Raw genomic sequence first — 17,320 nt, 5'->3', positions numbered from 1 at the left:
TTCACCTCGGCTACGGTGAGGCACGAGCCAAGGAAACTAATCTCCTCCAACATTTGGGGCAAAGACCTTTTCCCTAGCGAATTGGTCAAAGAAGGCGTGGTTAAGGCCGCCACGGAGAATAGAAATCTTCTCCAGAAGTGGGGCCTGTCTATCAAGAGAAAGTCTTCCCCGGATGAGGGTCCCCAACCAAAGAGGAAGACTAAAAGGACTAGGCTACCGTCTCGGCCAGCCAAGCCAGTTGAACAGCAACAGCAACAGCAATTGCCGATGCCTTCAGTGCCCCAGATGGTGGCACAAACCCCGACCACTTTCCAGTGGGTACCCCAGGCCGTGTCGACGCAGTCCCCGGCATTCAACCCAACGTTCGAAGGGCAGTCAACTTCCTTTCGAGCAAAGCCTAGAGGAGCAGCCAGAGGCTCGTCTAGGCGCCCCTCAAGGGGAAGGGGATTCAGGGGTGGTCGCGGTCAGGGAGACAAGACCTCTGGACAACAGTCCAAGTGAGATGATACCGGTAGGAGGGAGACTTCAGAAGTTTCGGGATCGGTGGACCTTCGATCCCTGGGCCCTCAGCCTACTCAAGAATGGACTGGGCTGGAGCTGGTACAGCACTCCGCCCCCGTGCCCTCGGTTTTTCCAACACTCCACCCCCGTTCTGCAGGAGTACATCCAAGATTTGTTGGAGAAAAAAGTGATCCGAAGGGTAAAGTCCATCAAATTCCAAGGGAGGCTGTTTTGTGTTCCCAAGAAGGACTCGGAAAAACTCAGAGTCATTCTGGACTTGTCGCCACTCAACAAGTTCATTGTGAACTGCAAGTTCAAGATGCTAACACTGCAACACATAAGGACCTTACTGCCCAAGAGGGCATATACCGTCTCCATAGACTTGTCAGACGCCTATTGGCACGTTCCAATCAACCGTCGACTCTCCCCCTACCTAGGATTCAAGCTACAACGAAGACTATACGCCTTCAGAGCCATGCCATTCGGGCTAAATATAGCTCCAAGGATCTTCACGAAGCTTGCGAGCGTAGCTCTCAAGCAATCACGCCTAAAGGGAATTCAGGTAGTAGCCTACCTGGACGACTGGCTGGTGTGGGCAGTATCCAAGACAGAATGCTTACAAGCTTCCATTCATGTGATCCAGTTCCTAGAGTATCTAGGCTTCAAGATCAACAGAAAAAAGTCTCGACTTTCTCCATCTCAAAAATTCCAGTGGCTGCGAATCCACTGGGACCTAATGTCACACCGTTTCTCCATCCCGGCGAAGAAAAGGAAGGAGATAGCGGGTTCTGTCAAGAGACTTCTAGATTCCGAAAGGATATCAAGACGCGAGCAGGAGAGAGTACTGGGTTCTCTCCAATTTGCTTCGGTGACAGACCCGGTGCTAAGAGCACAGCTAAAGGATGCAACCGGAGTTTGGAGAAGTTATGCATCAAACGCGCGAAGAGATCTGAGAAGACCAGTTCCGCTTCGTCTACGTACTCTTCTCAGGCCTTGGTCCCAAGCCAGACATCTAAAGAAGTCGGTTCTTCTTCAGCCACCTCCCCCGTCGGTGACAATTCACTCAGACGCCTCGAAGGAGGGATGGGGAGGTCACTCTCATCGGGTTGGCCATCTTCTGATTGGCGGAAAAGAAGAAGTGGTACCTGTCGGCAGTTCACCTTCAAGGAGTCCGCAATGTGACAGCGGACGCTCTATCCAGGTTCACACCGATAGAGTCGGAATGGTCCCTAGATGCAGGATCATTCTCCTTCATCTTGAGTCAAGTCCCAGAACTGCAGATAGACCTCTTTGCGACGAAAGACAACAAGAAGTTGCCCCTGTACGTGTCCCCGTACGAGGACCCCTTAGCGGAAGCAGTGGACGCGATGTCCCTCGACTGGAACAGATGGTCCAGGATTTATCTGTTCCCTCCTCACAACCTTCTGTTGAGGGTCCTCAACAAACTGAGATCCTTCAAGGGGGTAGTGGCAATAGTGGCCCACAAGTGGCCGAACAGCGTGTGGTTCCCCCTGGCATTGGAACTACGGCTGAAGTTTCTACCACTACCAGATCCAGTTCTGACCCAGCGAGCCCAGAAGTCTACTGTCTGCGCTTCATTACAGAAAACCCGGACCCTGCAGCTCATGATTTTCTCTCCCTAGCTGTGAGAAAGCGTTTCGGGATTTCGAAAGCCAGCAGACTTCCTAGAGGAATATAAGGGCAAATCTACTAGAAGGCAATATGAGTCATCTTGGAGAAAATGGGTGGCCTTTGTCAAGGCAAAGAATCCGCAGGAGATCTCGACGGACTTCTGCTTATCTTTCTTCATCCACCTCCATGGTCAAGGGTTGGCAGCTAACACGATTTCGACGTGTAAGTCTGCTTTGACAAGACCCATTCTATATGCCTTCCAGGTCGACCTAGCTAACGAGATCTTTAATAAAGTTCCGAAAGCCTGCGCTAGGCTCAGACCTTCAGCACCTCCAAAGCCCATTTCATGGTCTTTAGACAAAGTTCTTCATTTCGCTTCTCTGTTGAGCAATGAGGAGTGTGCGTTAAAGGATTTGACCCAAAAAGTTATTTTCCTATTTGCACTCGCGTCCGGGGCCAGGGTGAGATTGTAGCCCTCTCGAGAGAGGAAGGTCGTGTTCAGTTCCTGGATGGGGGAGAACTGAACCTGTTTCCGGATCCTACGTTTCTCGCCAAGAATGAGTTACCCACCAACAGGTGGGGTCCCTGGAGAATCTGCCCTCTGAAAGAAGATGCATCTCTATGTCCAGTAGAATGCCTAAAGGTCTATCTTCATAGAACTTCAGACTTCAAGGGTGGTCAACTATTCAGGGGAGAAACATCAGGCTCAAATTTATCACTGAATCAACTCAGGGCGAAAATCACATATTTTATTCGCAGAGCGGATCCTGACAGTACACCCGCAGGTCACGATCCGAGGAAAGTTGCTTCATCCTTAAATTTCTTTAATTGTATGGGTTTTGAACATCTTCGTTCATACACTGGCTGGAAGTCTTCCAGAGTGTTCTTTCGCCACTATGCGAAGCAAGTGGAGCAACTAAATAGATCTGTGGTAGCAGTGGGTTGCGTCGTTAACCCTGCTGTTTAACTCTGCGAGGAACAGTGGTTTTAATTGGGACGATTAATTCCAGGGTGAGTGTGTAGTTACATACTGTGCTACAAACTAAGTGAGGGCACTGAGGTGCCCACGTTGACTGTTCCACTTCCAAAGGTGAACCTAGCATAAGTGCAGACATGTGTGCCGAGCGTTTCTAACGCTAATATAACTGATTAGTAATACAGACCTTTCTGACTTTGATACCTCGGTATGTTAAAAGAGGCACTAATGTTTTTCTTTCAGATAAACAAGTTTCTGTTTACTATCATACTTATGCTTAAAGTTTTGGTTATCCTCTTCTATATATATATATATATATATATATATATATATATATATATATATATATATATATATATATATATATATATATATATATATTGTTGTTAACCTGTCTGTTTATTGTCTGTCAATAAACTTGTTCTTGAGAACTTTGCGTCTCCTTCACCTGTGTCAATTTATTGATATAATTGAGCATTCATTCTATGTATATTTATCTGGGATAATTCTAATAGATTGTTCCTTTATGCAAGCTAATGTTGCATTGGTTTATGCTTTCCCTTAACGGGAGGATTCCACCCCATAAGGGGATGGTGGCGGATTTACAGCTTCCTCCTATGCGGATATAAACCTTTGCCCAATACAAGTATTGTGCGGAGAACTGGTCGATATTTCATATTGACGCAGTGGTTCTTTACAAACTATGCTTTGCTTAATATAGGGTGAGACCACTATATTGGCTTACCTGGTATTCATACATAGGTATATGTACTCTTCAAGACTTTCCCAGAGTCTAGTAGGACTCTTCCCTGTAGGGGGCAGGAAGCTCTAACATGGTTTATGGTTAGTTGAAAAGATGTATTACGGTAACATCTTGGGTCTCTAGGTCTAGTCGACCGGGGAAATACCTCCGGGGAGTACGGCACGTTCTGAGAATCCACAGATACAGTAATGCTCTGGTATACTTCCATCAGGACGACATGGCTTGAGCCCAAAAAACGGATTTTGAGCGAAGCGAAAAATCTATTTTTGGGTGAGATGGCCATGTCGTCCTGATGGACCCGCCCTTCCCTTTCTATGAAAGGGCTGTAGGACCCCTCCCTACACACAGTATCTGTAGCACCTCGTGTATCGCTACAAGGAATACAGATGGCGCCAGGATTGGCGCAATGCACGCTTATGAAACGGGAGAAGAGAGAGCCTTGGGAACGGCTCCCCTTTTTCTTTCTCGTTTTCGTTTTCTTGCCAATTGACCCCTTCGATGTGTTATCTCTGTTTGGGGTGCAGATTGCCATGTGGCGTGTCATGAATACGTCCTCTGATATGTCGCGATATCCCTTTCATTAGGGATATTCGCTCCAGGAGTTAGAATTCTGGGTACCTTAAGGTAAATTCTCTGGGAATATCGCCGTAGTTGTAATATACCCTAGGAAGCTACCCTATAGGAACTTCCATCAGGACGACATGGCCATCTCACCCAAAAATAGATTTTTCGCTTCGCTCAAAAACCGTTTTATGGCTCTTTTGGTCTCATTGGTTTTTTTTTAATAAAGATAAGGTTTACAATGAGGTAAGAAATTGTTTCCTCAAATAATTTCTACTGCATTTTGTAGATTCTATTAAGACAAGTCGCCTAATGCCTGAAAATATTTGCATGACAATCTTTAATCCTTCTGTGTCATGGTCATTGACTACACTTGAAAATTTTCCGTAAAATAAACAGTAAAAATCCTGGAATGAATGTTGCCAGGCATTTACTGTTTTAGAAAAACAAATATATTGACGTGAATGAGTGATATTACCGTCACCAAACCGCTAAAGATAATAACAAAGTAGGGTAAAATTACGGTAGCCTGTATTTTGCTGAAATGCGGTTGAGAAAAGTGTATTTTTACGGAGAATTTCAGATTAAAATTACTGTTTTCTTTTAAGTGTATATATTAATAGCATGACACAAATCAGGTGAAAGCTGAGCTGATTAGGATGTCTGCATTCACTTACTCAAAATACATTATTGTTTCAATCGCTACCGTGGTTTGGAATCTCGGTGGCTACAGCAGGAAATTTCTAAGGGCAATATCTTTACAATAATGATTACATGAACTTTATTCCTCTTATAAACACATGCAAAGTAGATACGACTTTGCTTGAAGAGATTGTGAATCTGTTTAGGGTTGAATTAAGCAACATAACATATTAAACTAATTATTATTATTATTATTGATAGCCAAGATACAACCCTAGTTGGTAAAGCAAGATGCTATAAGCCCAAGGGCTCCAACAGGGAAAAATAGCACAGTGAGGAAAGGAAACAAGGAAATAAATCAACGATATGAGAAGTAATGAACGATTAAAATAGAATATTTGAAAAAAAACATTGACATTAAAACAGATAATTCATATATAACTATAAAAAAGACTTACTGTATGTCAGCCTGTTCAACATAAAAAGATTTATCAATTAAATTAAAGGTAACCAAAATGAATACAAGTATTTAAATAGGTTTATGGCTACCAGAGTATTGTCTGAAAATGTATAAATGTATAAAATATATGAATTATTTGACTAAATAATTTCAAATAATGAAATATTTGACCCTTACGTTTTAGGGGTGATGAATTTGGTCGAAAAGGTTACGTACATAGACATAAAGCATGGAAAATTGTGAGAAAGAATAGTAGAGAAGTTAGGAGAGAAGTGAAATACAGGAATGAAGAGAAAGTAAGTGGAGAACAGCTGAAAATCGAATAAAACATTGAGGAAAGTAAAAGAAAATGTATATAATTGTGGGGTAAGGTATAGCAGATGTCTCAGTCACGCGTTGGACGATTTGCCATACCTCTGTCTTTCCTGTCTCTCTTCAGTCTCCTTTCTTCCACCCTGCTGTCCGACCTCTCTTAATACACTATGTAGTAGAACGTATGTATATTCCCTAGGCAGTGCATGACCTCTATCCCCTGGAGCTAATGATCTCAATTGATAAATGCAGTATTTAGAGGGGTAGGATAACAAGTCTAGCTGTATTCATTTGCTGAGCTGAGCAAGAACTCTTAATTTCCTGTTTGATTCAGGGATCAGACCAAGTGATACTATGATATTTTCTTAGTTGCCAATCATTTTAAGTTTACATCTTCAGTGAGATTTTAACCCTAATGTACAAGATTGAACTTAAGGTATATGCATATCAGTGTTTTCTTAATTGCTCATCGATTCTTCTAAAGTTTTTATGATTGCAATTGCTTGCAAGACAAAGAAAGGCATTGCTTGATAGGATTTAGGGAGTGCTGCTGCATATATAACAAGGTCTTTGAACTGTTTATTTATATCAGAGTTTAATGTGCTGCTTATGAAGTCATGTTTTGTGTTTTAATGTGTTCAGGTGTGCAAAGGGTTTCCCTGATCAGTGCTTTTAGGGAGATGTGGTCTGTCTTAGCACAGAGCATCATTAAGTAAATTGGGTAGGTTTGCAAGTAGAGACGTTGCAAGATCGGCTTAAGTATACTGTAGTCCCTAATTGTAAACAATTCTTGATATGCTGTTAGTTCCAACTGTCTTGTCATCTCAATCGCAATTAAGGTCAATACTATACAATATTCTAGAAGTTTTATTCCAGCTATGACTATATTGTGGAAAGACAATTGAATCTTTGTAACTTTAGATGTTTAAACTTGCTGCGAATGTTTTCATGTTCAACAGGCTGACACAAATCTCTCTCTATAGTTGATATATGCCAGATTTATCTTAAGATCTATTATAGTCACTACTTTTCATATAGTTTATTTCCATATTTCCTTTCCTCACTGGGCTATTTTCCCTGTTGGAACTTTTGGGCTTATAGCATCCTGCTTTTCCAACTAGAGTTGTATCTTAGTAATGATAAGAACAATAATCTATAATGCAATGTTTTATGTCAAGGGAAACATGCCAGTCTGCATTAATGACTTGTTTTTAATGGTGAGGTGTTGTGTATATCTGGTGAGCTATAAAGTCTGGGAATCAGGGTGAGACACCCAGTCAGTTTTTCTTACCCAGGTTGTAACTTATCAGAACACCAGTTTAGCAACGAGACAAATCATGCAGCAGTGTGTCATGGCTGTGAAAGCTGGCTATCAGCACACTGCCAGGGCAGGCACTACAGAAAATAGGAGAGATTCTCTCCTCCTCCTTTCTGGGTTGACAAGGAGGGGAGGTTTTAGTTGTGGTAGCGTATGAACTGTACAACAATAATAATAATAATAATAATAATAATAATAATAATAATAATAATAATAGCGTCCAACACAAAAGTGATTATTGGATATTGCCTTGAAATTGACTTTTATGCCTGAAAATAAGACTGCTATATCTGTTTTCCCTTTTCCAGATCTGATGGAGTGAGATCGCCAACCAGCTGTCAATTGCAAGTGCACTTCATCTATATCACAGTTCGCACTTCCCTTCTTTCATCTTGCTGTCCAACTTATCTTGGGTTTGCTCCCTGTCGCACGTGAGTTCTGATTGGCCTCCTAGGACCCTGGCTAAAGTAAAGCTACTCACAGGTCTGGTAGCTGCCTGGCCCTCGTATACACCGACTTCCCTGTCATTATAACAAGTAAGGTTAATTTTCCTTTTGGGTCATCTGATCATGCTTTGATTTCATCAGTGGTAAAGACAGAACAACCTGTTCCTAATGTATATTTTAATGTAAGATTTATATAAAATCTCAGACTGGAATGACATGTATGTGATTATTTTTAACATGAATTGGTCACAATTGTATAGTAGTGTTGAGCCTATTTGGGCTATTTTCCCTGTCTGAGTCCTCGAGCTTATAGCATTCCGCTTTCCCAACTAGGATTGTAGCTTAGCAAGTAATAATAATGATCTAGTCAACATAATCGGTAGGCTTAGCACTTTAGATGCGTTAAGGTACCGAGTGAAGGACAAACCATGTTTTAATGATGATTGCTGACGTGGTCATTTGGAGAGGCAGGAGGCCTATCATCTTTGGTAGGGTAACAGATCAGATTTGACTTTGAATAACTAAACTCAGGTAAGAACTGATGTTCAGAGTTTATGCTTCAACTGAAAAGGGATACAATTTAACTAGAAAAGACGCCCTTTCTGGTACAACACAGGAACATAAGTGGTGGTCTACCCTTAAATCTGCACTCTGGTGTAGACGCAACAATTCTTCCTTGACTTAAAACAACTAGCTCAGTCACGCATTGTCCAAAGCAAAAGGTAACACTTTTGGCTGATGTGTTTGACAGTAAACAGAAACTTGGTCGTCCGCATTCCTGTTTTCCTGAAGCTGAACTAATTAACTTAGCTCTTTGATCTCGTGAAATTAAAGCTCTCTTGAATGACCTTGATGCTTATGGAGGTGTAGACCCAAATGGTATTTTCCCTTTGCTTTTTATAAAGACTGTAGATTTCTTAACTTCAAAGTTAACTGATATTTCCCACAAGTTAGGATAAGGTTCTTTTAGCACTTGTTAAAGATTGGTTATGTTACTCTATTATGTAAATGTATTTGCGGTAGCTCTAGTCAAGCTGTGATTACCGCCCATTTTCCGTCGCCCCCATTTTATATAAAGTTTTTGAACGTCTTTTGGCAAATTGTCTAGATATGAATGCTGAGATTGATCATCTGTTCCCTGGTCTGAAATTAGGCTTTGAGAGGCCTTGGAGCATGTGATGCCCTTCTTATAATCTCCAATGTTGTACAGAAATTCCTTGATTGTGATAAGAGAGTTTATATGATTGGCATCAATTTTAGTGCTGCCTTAAACCTTGTTAATCATGAGGAACTTCTTTGCAAACTTAAACAGTTGGGAGTGGGTATGTTTTTTTACCATTATTATTGAATTTTTAAGTAATATATTGCAAAGAGTAGTTGTTGATGGGCACCATATTGGGCATAGGAATATATCCGGTGTTTCTCAGGGTAGTGTTCTTGGCCCATTACTACTTGTACTATATACACATGTGGTTTTGCCTGGAACTCAAGTTTGTTGCAAGTATAGATGATGACTTTTTTTTTTTTTTTTTTTTTTTTTTTTGCCTCAATATAATCTCCTGAATGTAGATCTTGGGTTGCTGAATCTCTAGATAGAGAACTACGTACAATTAGTTTATGGTGCAAATTAGGGGGCATGAAGTTGAACCCTAACAAAACTCTAGGTTTGATTGTAAGTAGGTCGAAGACTGTCATCTCAACATCCAGATTTCTGCATTGATACTGTTTCTTTAACTAAATACGACTCTTTTAAAAGTTTGGGTGTGATTCTTGTAGCAAATTTACTTTTGAGAAACATTTTCAATCTGTTTTTCAATTGAACAATTAATAGCATATTGAGAGTCTTAAAATTTTTTGTTAATCTATTCTGAAGAGGTGTTTTAATTCTTTCATTCTACCTTGTTTCGAATATTGTTCTCCTGTCTGGTCTTCAGCTGCCGATTCTCATCTTAATTTATTGTACAAGAACTGGCGGTTTATTGAATTTCTTATTCTTGATCTAGATATTAATCTCTGGCACAGTCGTTCAGCTAGTTCTTTATGCATAATGTATAAAATTTTTCATAACTCTGACCAATCTTTGCATCCAGATCTTCCTGGACAGTACCATGCTGCTCGTAATACTAGATATTATGCAGTTAATTTCAACAGTCTTGCCTTCTCCATCAAAAATCTCAATAACACACCGTATTCTAGAAGTTTTATTCCTGCTGTGAACCATATTGTGGAATGATTTTCCTAATCTGGTAGTTGAATAGGTGGAACTTGAATAGTTCATTTATGAAATATCAATTTTCATGTTACTGTTCTTAAAATATCAATTTCTTTGTTTCTTTTCCTCACTGAGCTATTTTTCCCTGTTGGAGCCCTTGGGCTTATAGCACCTTGCTTTTACAACAGGGGTTATATTCTACCTATCAATAATAATAATAATAATAATAATAATAATAATAATGTGTTATATGTGCAATGTCTAAACTGTAATTCAGCTAAAAGTATAAGAACTCTAATTCATTTACTTTCTTTCAGAATTACCTGTAGGTTCCACATTTTCAAGAAGATACGTTAACAGTACTGGAGAGATTCACTTCACTAATTACAGGTAAGGTGTTCATATGGAAATATGACTGGTTTATTTCAGGTGCTATTGACTCTTAGAGTATCATAAAATACATTAACACAAACCAAATTTGTGAAATTCATTCTAATTATTCCAGTCTTCCCTCACCCAATGAGCTATCCTAACATATGCTTCTTTTCCCTTATAATTGCAAAAATCCTCTGATAATTATGACTAAGCCCTTTGTCATGGCAGTCATTCAGATCCTACTCGAAAATGGTGAAAGTCTTTTTTTCATACATTGTCTCAACTTGAACCTACCCATTTGTTCATGTGTTTCATGCAAAATTATACACATTGTGATTAGACTATTCACAGAAAAATATGTATGCATATACTTCTGTTAGATTTCACAGTTGTCTCTATCTTGAGCCTTTAATTTAATACTTCTTCATTCATCACCTACTTCGCGCTTCATAGTCCTCAGCCATGTAGGTCTGGTCTTCCAACTCTTCTAGTGTCTTGTAAACCCCAGCTGAACGTTTGGTGAACTAATCACTCTTGGGGAGTGCGAAGAGTATGCCCAAATCATCTCCATATACTATCCCACAACGAACTAGCAAATCTCCTAATTTCTCCTAACGTACTGTTCCATTCAGAAATGGGAACACCATTACCATATACAAAAATGCAGACCTATTTTGGATTATCCAAACAAACACTTTTTTTTTTTATTTTTCATCTAATAATTTGGACATCTCATCCAAATCACTCGATTCATAATTACGATCATATTACTACTTCTCTAGAATCTATTTATAATGTAGACCACTCAAATACTGAGTGTATTCTCCAGTGTTTCAAATTAGATTAATCCTAAAACATCTCTCAACTCTCACTGTCCTTGTTTTAGTTAACTCTTGCCTTTGCTTAACAAAATTTTCAGCCTTTTTTAAATCTAGATGCATATACTGTCCCAAAAACACACACCTTCAGCAAACCACTCAATTTTTGATACTTTCACTCTTGCCTCTTCCAACTTCCCTAACACTGCACTAAATCATATGCCCTTCAATTGATTAACAACGTTCTCTGAAAAACAGCAATACATTAGTCAATCTAATTTTTAAACTATTGTGTGTTTTAGCTCTTATAAGGCAGTGATTGATCTTTTTGTTACTGGCATTTGCTAATACGAACTAGATCTACTATAGTAAACACTTTCCTCCCATGCATACTACTGTGTATAAGCACTGATACATCACACATTAGAAACCTATATTTCACAGTAACCTCATTGACCTTTATAAAAGCCATACACATTTGCCATCTTTCATCCAGCTTCCACACAGGTACTATTGGACTATTCAGTGGACTCTTACTTGGCTCAATCTCTCTCTCGCAACATACAGCCAAAAGTGACGTGGGTTTCTGATATATAAGGGGATCCTGACTCAAAACTAGCTCATTCGTATACCAGGGACTTTTCCAAGTCCTCATCTCCATAACTCGGAGCTCTCGTTCTTTCCCACAGTATAAGAAGTTTTGGTATTCACTCTAATTTGGCCAAACAGTTTTTAGTATTCTCATTCTACTTGCTGAATTTCACCATTTATCACATAACCTGAAATATACCCTCCACAGCACACATCACTCCTTGCTTGTTTCCTACTTGTATATACTTTTCCATATTTTCTTTTGTACATCCAATTTTATAAACATACTGTAGTCTCTCCAATAACTATGAACCCATCAAATAGATATGCTACTCTCTTTACCCTCAGGCACACTATTCTATCTTATTTCTCTTCCTCTTGTTTTGTTTTTATAGTTTATATAGAAAATATTTATTTTGTTGCTGCTGCTGTTCTTAAAATATTTTATTTTCTTTGTTTCCTTTCTTCACTGGGCTATTTTCCATGTTGGAGCCCCTGTGCTTAAAGCATCCTGCTTTTTCAACTAGGCTTGTAGTTAAGTAAGTAATAATGATAATAATAATAGTAATAATAATAATGATAATAATAACAATAATAATCCACAAACAAACAATCACAGACATCTGCATGCACCCAATTACAAAATACATTTACTTCTAGAAACATACCCATAAAATATTTGGAACCTGTGTACTCTACATATCCTTCTATATATTATTTCAAGGCTTCTAATCATTAGAGATATATGGTTGGGGCTATTCATTTTCACTTGTTACACCTGCAATATTGGCTAAAAACATTTCTATATGCTTATATATACTGTATTCTATTTCATTTCAAATACAATTTATTTTCGTCATCCACAGATATACTTTTCAATGAAAAAATAAATCGCAATAGAAATTTTTTTTTTTTCATCTCACACAACAGCAGAAGTGCATATCCTCAGGACCCATCACTGTGTGGGTCCTGCATATCCTCCATTTTTACAAATAATTTTACTACCTTCCAAACTACGATATGTCCCTGTCATTTTTTATACTTAAACAATTGTTTTACTCATCATATTCTACTTAAATTCTCCCACCTCAAGTTCCACATTAGCATTCTCCAGATGATAATGATATACCTATGTCCAAATATCTTATATGATTTATTTATTCAACAGTCATTGTATTGCTCTTACCTTTGGTAAGGGTAGAAGAGAGACTTTAGCTATGGTAAGCAGCTCTTCTAAAAGGACACTCCAAAATCAAACCATTGTTTTCTAGTCTTGGGTAGTGCCGTAGCCTCTGTATCATGACTTTTCACCGTCTTGGGTTAGAGTTCTCTTGCTTGAGGGTACAATCGGACACACACATCTATGTTATTTCTCTTCCTCTTCTTTTGTTAAAGTTTTTATAGTTTATATAGGAAATGTTTATTTTAATGTTATTGTTTTGGAAATATATTTTTCCTTGTTTGCTTTCCTCACTGGGCTATTTTCCCTGTTTGAGCCCCTGGGCATGCTGCTTTTCCAACTAGGGTTGTAGCTTAGCAAGTAATAATAACTTTTTTCTTCCGAGGACCTTGGTTGACACGTGCGTGTTAGTATCCTATCTCCTCTAATGTCAGGGTCTGGATAATCCCTTCTTTTTTAATGCTGCTGCTCTCTCTCTCTCTCTCTCTCTCTCTCTCTCTCTCTCTCTCTCTCTCTCTCTCTCTCTCTCTCTCTCTCTGTGCTCTGCATATTACCAGGGGAGCAAGAGGGTGTTGAATGGATACCTTGTGCTGTCAAAGTTTGGTGTCATTTTTCGTAAACTAGGGTCCTTATAGAATGCATTTTGCTTGGTCAAGCTTCTGTGAATTTGGTAGAGACGTCTACATAGGGATAGTTTTGAGATGACCCACAAGCTAATTTTTTGCCAGTGTTGTTGCAATAGAAAATAAGGAATATCATTGTTTTTCAATAAATTACTTTGTCTAACCATGACAGTTTAAGCTGTTATCGTAATGCTAATGAAAGATAGAAGAATTATTTTTATTTTCTTTAAATATCCATTACATTACATTTCAGCATCTACGGTACTTGCCAAAGACTACATTATCAGGTGTATATAAAGTCGGTTTTCGAAAATATTGTTGTAATATTTCTGTTATATAGTAATAGTACTGTACATAAAATGTACTAGTATATCCTGTTACATAATTTGTACATCCTTTGGAAGGACATATTTAAAGAATCAATTTGACTTACTATATAAGACTCTGTTGTTCTCTTAATAACAGGAAAATGAAGAGGAAATATGCACATTTGTGTCGTAAAGCAATCAAAGATTTGAGTTTAGTAGAAATTTTTGTATTTTGCTTCAACAAACCACAAAAGAATTTTTTATACTATTAGTAAGAACTTTTAAATTGCATTTCATTGTCGGTTTCTTACGAATTTTCTAAATATAAAAAAGTCAGTGTTTTTTATTAGCAAGAATCAGTTTCGTCTGTATATAGCCCTTGAAAAAGTTGGTGCCTTTCTTTGACAGTGACAGCCAAGAAAAGGAACATTTTTATTCTTGCTACAGACGCAAATCTCCGCACGCTGATTTTTCACATGTACCTCAAACTTATTCCCAGATTAGCTGTGATACTGGAGTCAGTGTTGCAGAGATTTTTTTTGTAGAGAATAGCCATATGATGTACAGTTAACCCTTTTAGGTTTGGTTTACGTGAGGAATTGCTTATGATTGTTGCAGTAGCTGAATTTTGAGTATGTTGTAGAAGAGCATCTTCTGCTTGTAGAAGGCTTTATTAGTGTTTTGTCTCTGCAATTCAACCAATGATAGCTCAGTGCCGCCTGTTGCATGAACTACTAAAGACAGGCAAGATTGCATCAGTTCATCACTGATAATCTGCAACTGCATATCTTTAGAAAATAATATCAGAGGATTAAAAAGCATCTGCCCTAGACATTGCCACAATTTCTTTTTGCCAAGTCAGTAGAACAATATCTTCATCTTTACCTGGAAATGCATAAAAGAATGGTAACAAGTTGCATTTGTCCTTATCTAATTAAATGAATGTATCATGGCTAGTGATAAATGTCTCAGGATGTGTTAAAACTCATAGATTGGTCAAGAAAGTTATTGCTCTGTAACAGATTACCAGAATGATAACATCTATGCCATTGAAAGGAATGACAATACGATTTGCACCTAATTCTTCAGCACTAAATTGTATGGAGGATGGTTCGATTGCCAGCTTCCCTGCGAGTTGGTCCATGTGTGGTGATGTCTCTCATTCCCTTTTCTTAAAAAGAAAAAAAAAACATAATTTTTTACTTCTTTATAAAGGCACGAGACAAGTGGAGATGAACTGGACAACACGAAATCCCTGAAGATAGGCACTGAAAGGTGATTCTGGATATTATATAGCTCCAGTAATCCTGATTTTTTTGTCTTGTCTTTTCAATTGCAGTTAGACTGGGAAGTTGATCATATTTAGTAGAGCAGAACTGAATGTTTGATGTTCCTTGGGACATCTCGAAGAAGGGCATATCTGTAGCCCTGTTTTACATCTGAATTTTTGGTTTGGGTGAAATGACCACTTGTCGGTTGCATACATGGCATCGACAATAACAGAAGTGTTGATTGTTACCTTGGGTAATGTATCTAGACATTTTGTCTCTCTTCCAAGATTACTTCAATTTGTTTACTTTTCTCATTCTGCCCTCAAAGTCAATTAAGACGGGTGGAATTTCAGTACAGTCATATTCTTCAGCAGTTATTACCTGAGAAACTATCTGAAGCAGATATGTGTCTGAAAACTACTTAACTTTTTTTTTACTTAACTTTTTTTTTCTTAAAAGTCTTTCTCACAATTGTTTACCTTCACTTTCAAGGAGGCAAGTATTTAGGCTTTTCCTCCAATTGACTTGATTCAAGTCACTATGAGATTCTTTGGAAGCACAAACTCTATATGATATGCAAACCAATCTTTCTACTGTAAGCTCTTGGAATAGGTTGACCATTTCTGTGATGGTCACTTGAAGATAACCCTGTGCTGTCTGCTAATCCTTGTGACGATGACCGATCCAAATTCATGATTTTTGGGGGGTTTCTCAATACCTCTTCAACTTACCAATGTTTTCAGCAAACATGGGTTTTGTGGAAAGCCATTTCATTTGGGATTTTAGTGTCAACGGGATCCCACAAGTATACATGGCTTTGGTTCACTTCAGTGTTGTATTTCTGTTCAAGAACCATACAGTCTTGCCAGTCCTTAGTAGTTTGTGTAGCAAATGACACTGAATAATCTTTGATGTAGTTGCAGGTGTAAATCAGGACTGATGCTCAGTGTTCCACCAGCAGAGGATGTTCTTCTAAAATATATTAAATGTTTTGCTATTGCAACCACCATGATAAAGTCCTCATACTTGACTACCACAAAGGTTATTGACAACATCAAATGGCTAATCTCTGCAAAAAAAAAAAAATGCTGACTAGTTTGCACGAAAAAAATGTAACTCCGAGCAAAGGGAATGTGCAAAAATCGATGTGTTGGAAATTATCTGCAGCAAGAATATTTCTTTACTTGGCTATCACAATCAAGGAGAAGCACCATCTTGCTCAAGGGTAATCTTTGATACTGACAAATATTAATAAGCACTTTTTTTATATCTCAAAAATCCATAAGGAAAATGCAAGGAAATATAATTTATCAGTTCTTACTAATTATATCGATATTTTCTGCTATAAAGCTAAACATTAAGATTTCTGTAAAATACAAATCTATTTCCATATGACACACTGTGTAATATTTTATTTTCATTATGATGTTAGGATAATGAAGTCATATATGAAATGTTGAATTTGCAATATGCCTTCCTAGCAATTATATCATTATTTCTTGTGTGGTGAATATCTCTGAAAATCAATGCTGGAAACATCCCTCTATTGTCATATGACACAGTATGGTGATATTTCCTTTTTATTGTCATGTTATTAACAGTACAATAAAGTCTTGTATATCAAATAAATGCTCTGAAAAAGTACTTTCAAGTATGATGCACTAGGAAATATTCAGTATGATAAAATAAAATACAAATAATATTAAACTAATAAATTTGTGAAACTGAATTATATCCACCTGCTAATGTGGTATATTGCAAGTACCGTGAAGTATATTCTTCTAGCTTTCATTTAGTATTACCATAACAGCTATCTGTCATGAATATACATTGCAATTTCATGGAAGACAATGACATAATTGTTTGCTGAACAGAAACTTATGAAATGTGCTCCATTTTCATTTGCAACTTCGCCAAGACACTCGACACCCATCACATTCTCTATCCCTTGATTATTCCTTCCAAATTTAGCATTGCAGTCGCCAATCACAATTTTCACACCTCTCTCTGGGATCTCATATATTAAACTCTGCAGTTCTTCATAGTATTCTTCTTTTCCTTTCTTCAGGGGAATCATTTGTTTGGGCATAGCAAACTGTAATACTCATATTGCACTGCTTTGATTTGAACATTGCTTGTAACAATCTACTATTTACAGCTCTCCACTTGGTTTATGGCTTTTCTGCTCTTGGTGTCATCAATAGGCATAGGAGATGATAATGATGATGATTAAAACTGACAAAAATTAGCTTAAGGGTCACCTTGAAACTACCTCTGCATACAAGTCCTTCTAAATACCTGTAAACCTGGCTAAGCAAAGGGCATTCTATA

The 17,320-nt window shown here is 38.1% G+C and overlaps 1 long non-coding RNA gene across 1 annotated transcript in view; it reads left to right on the top strand.

Moving 5' to 3' along the window:
* LOC137651888 (uncharacterized) overlaps positions 1–17,320 on the top strand; it is an 83,341-nt gene that overhangs the window by 54,832 nt on the left and 11,189 nt on the right. The window contains exons 3-4 of the long non-coding RNA XR_011046120.1: positions 7,474–7,701; positions 10,141–10,213. This is a non-coding gene — a long non-coding RNA (uncharacterized lncRNA). The remainder of the gene's footprint in view (positions 1–7,473; positions 7,702–10,140; positions 10,214–17,320) is intronic.

Source organism: Palaemon carinicauda, chromosome 13 (genome assembly GCF_036898095.1).
Source record: "Palaemon carinicauda isolate YSFRI2023 chromosome 13, ASM3689809v2, whole genome shotgun sequence".
Lineage (NCBI taxonomy): Eukaryota > Metazoa > Arthropoda > Malacostraca > Decapoda > Palaemonidae > Palaemon > Palaemon carinicauda.
Note: the sequence above shows the minus strand (reverse complement) of the source record. Positions and strands in the feature narration are given on the sequence as shown.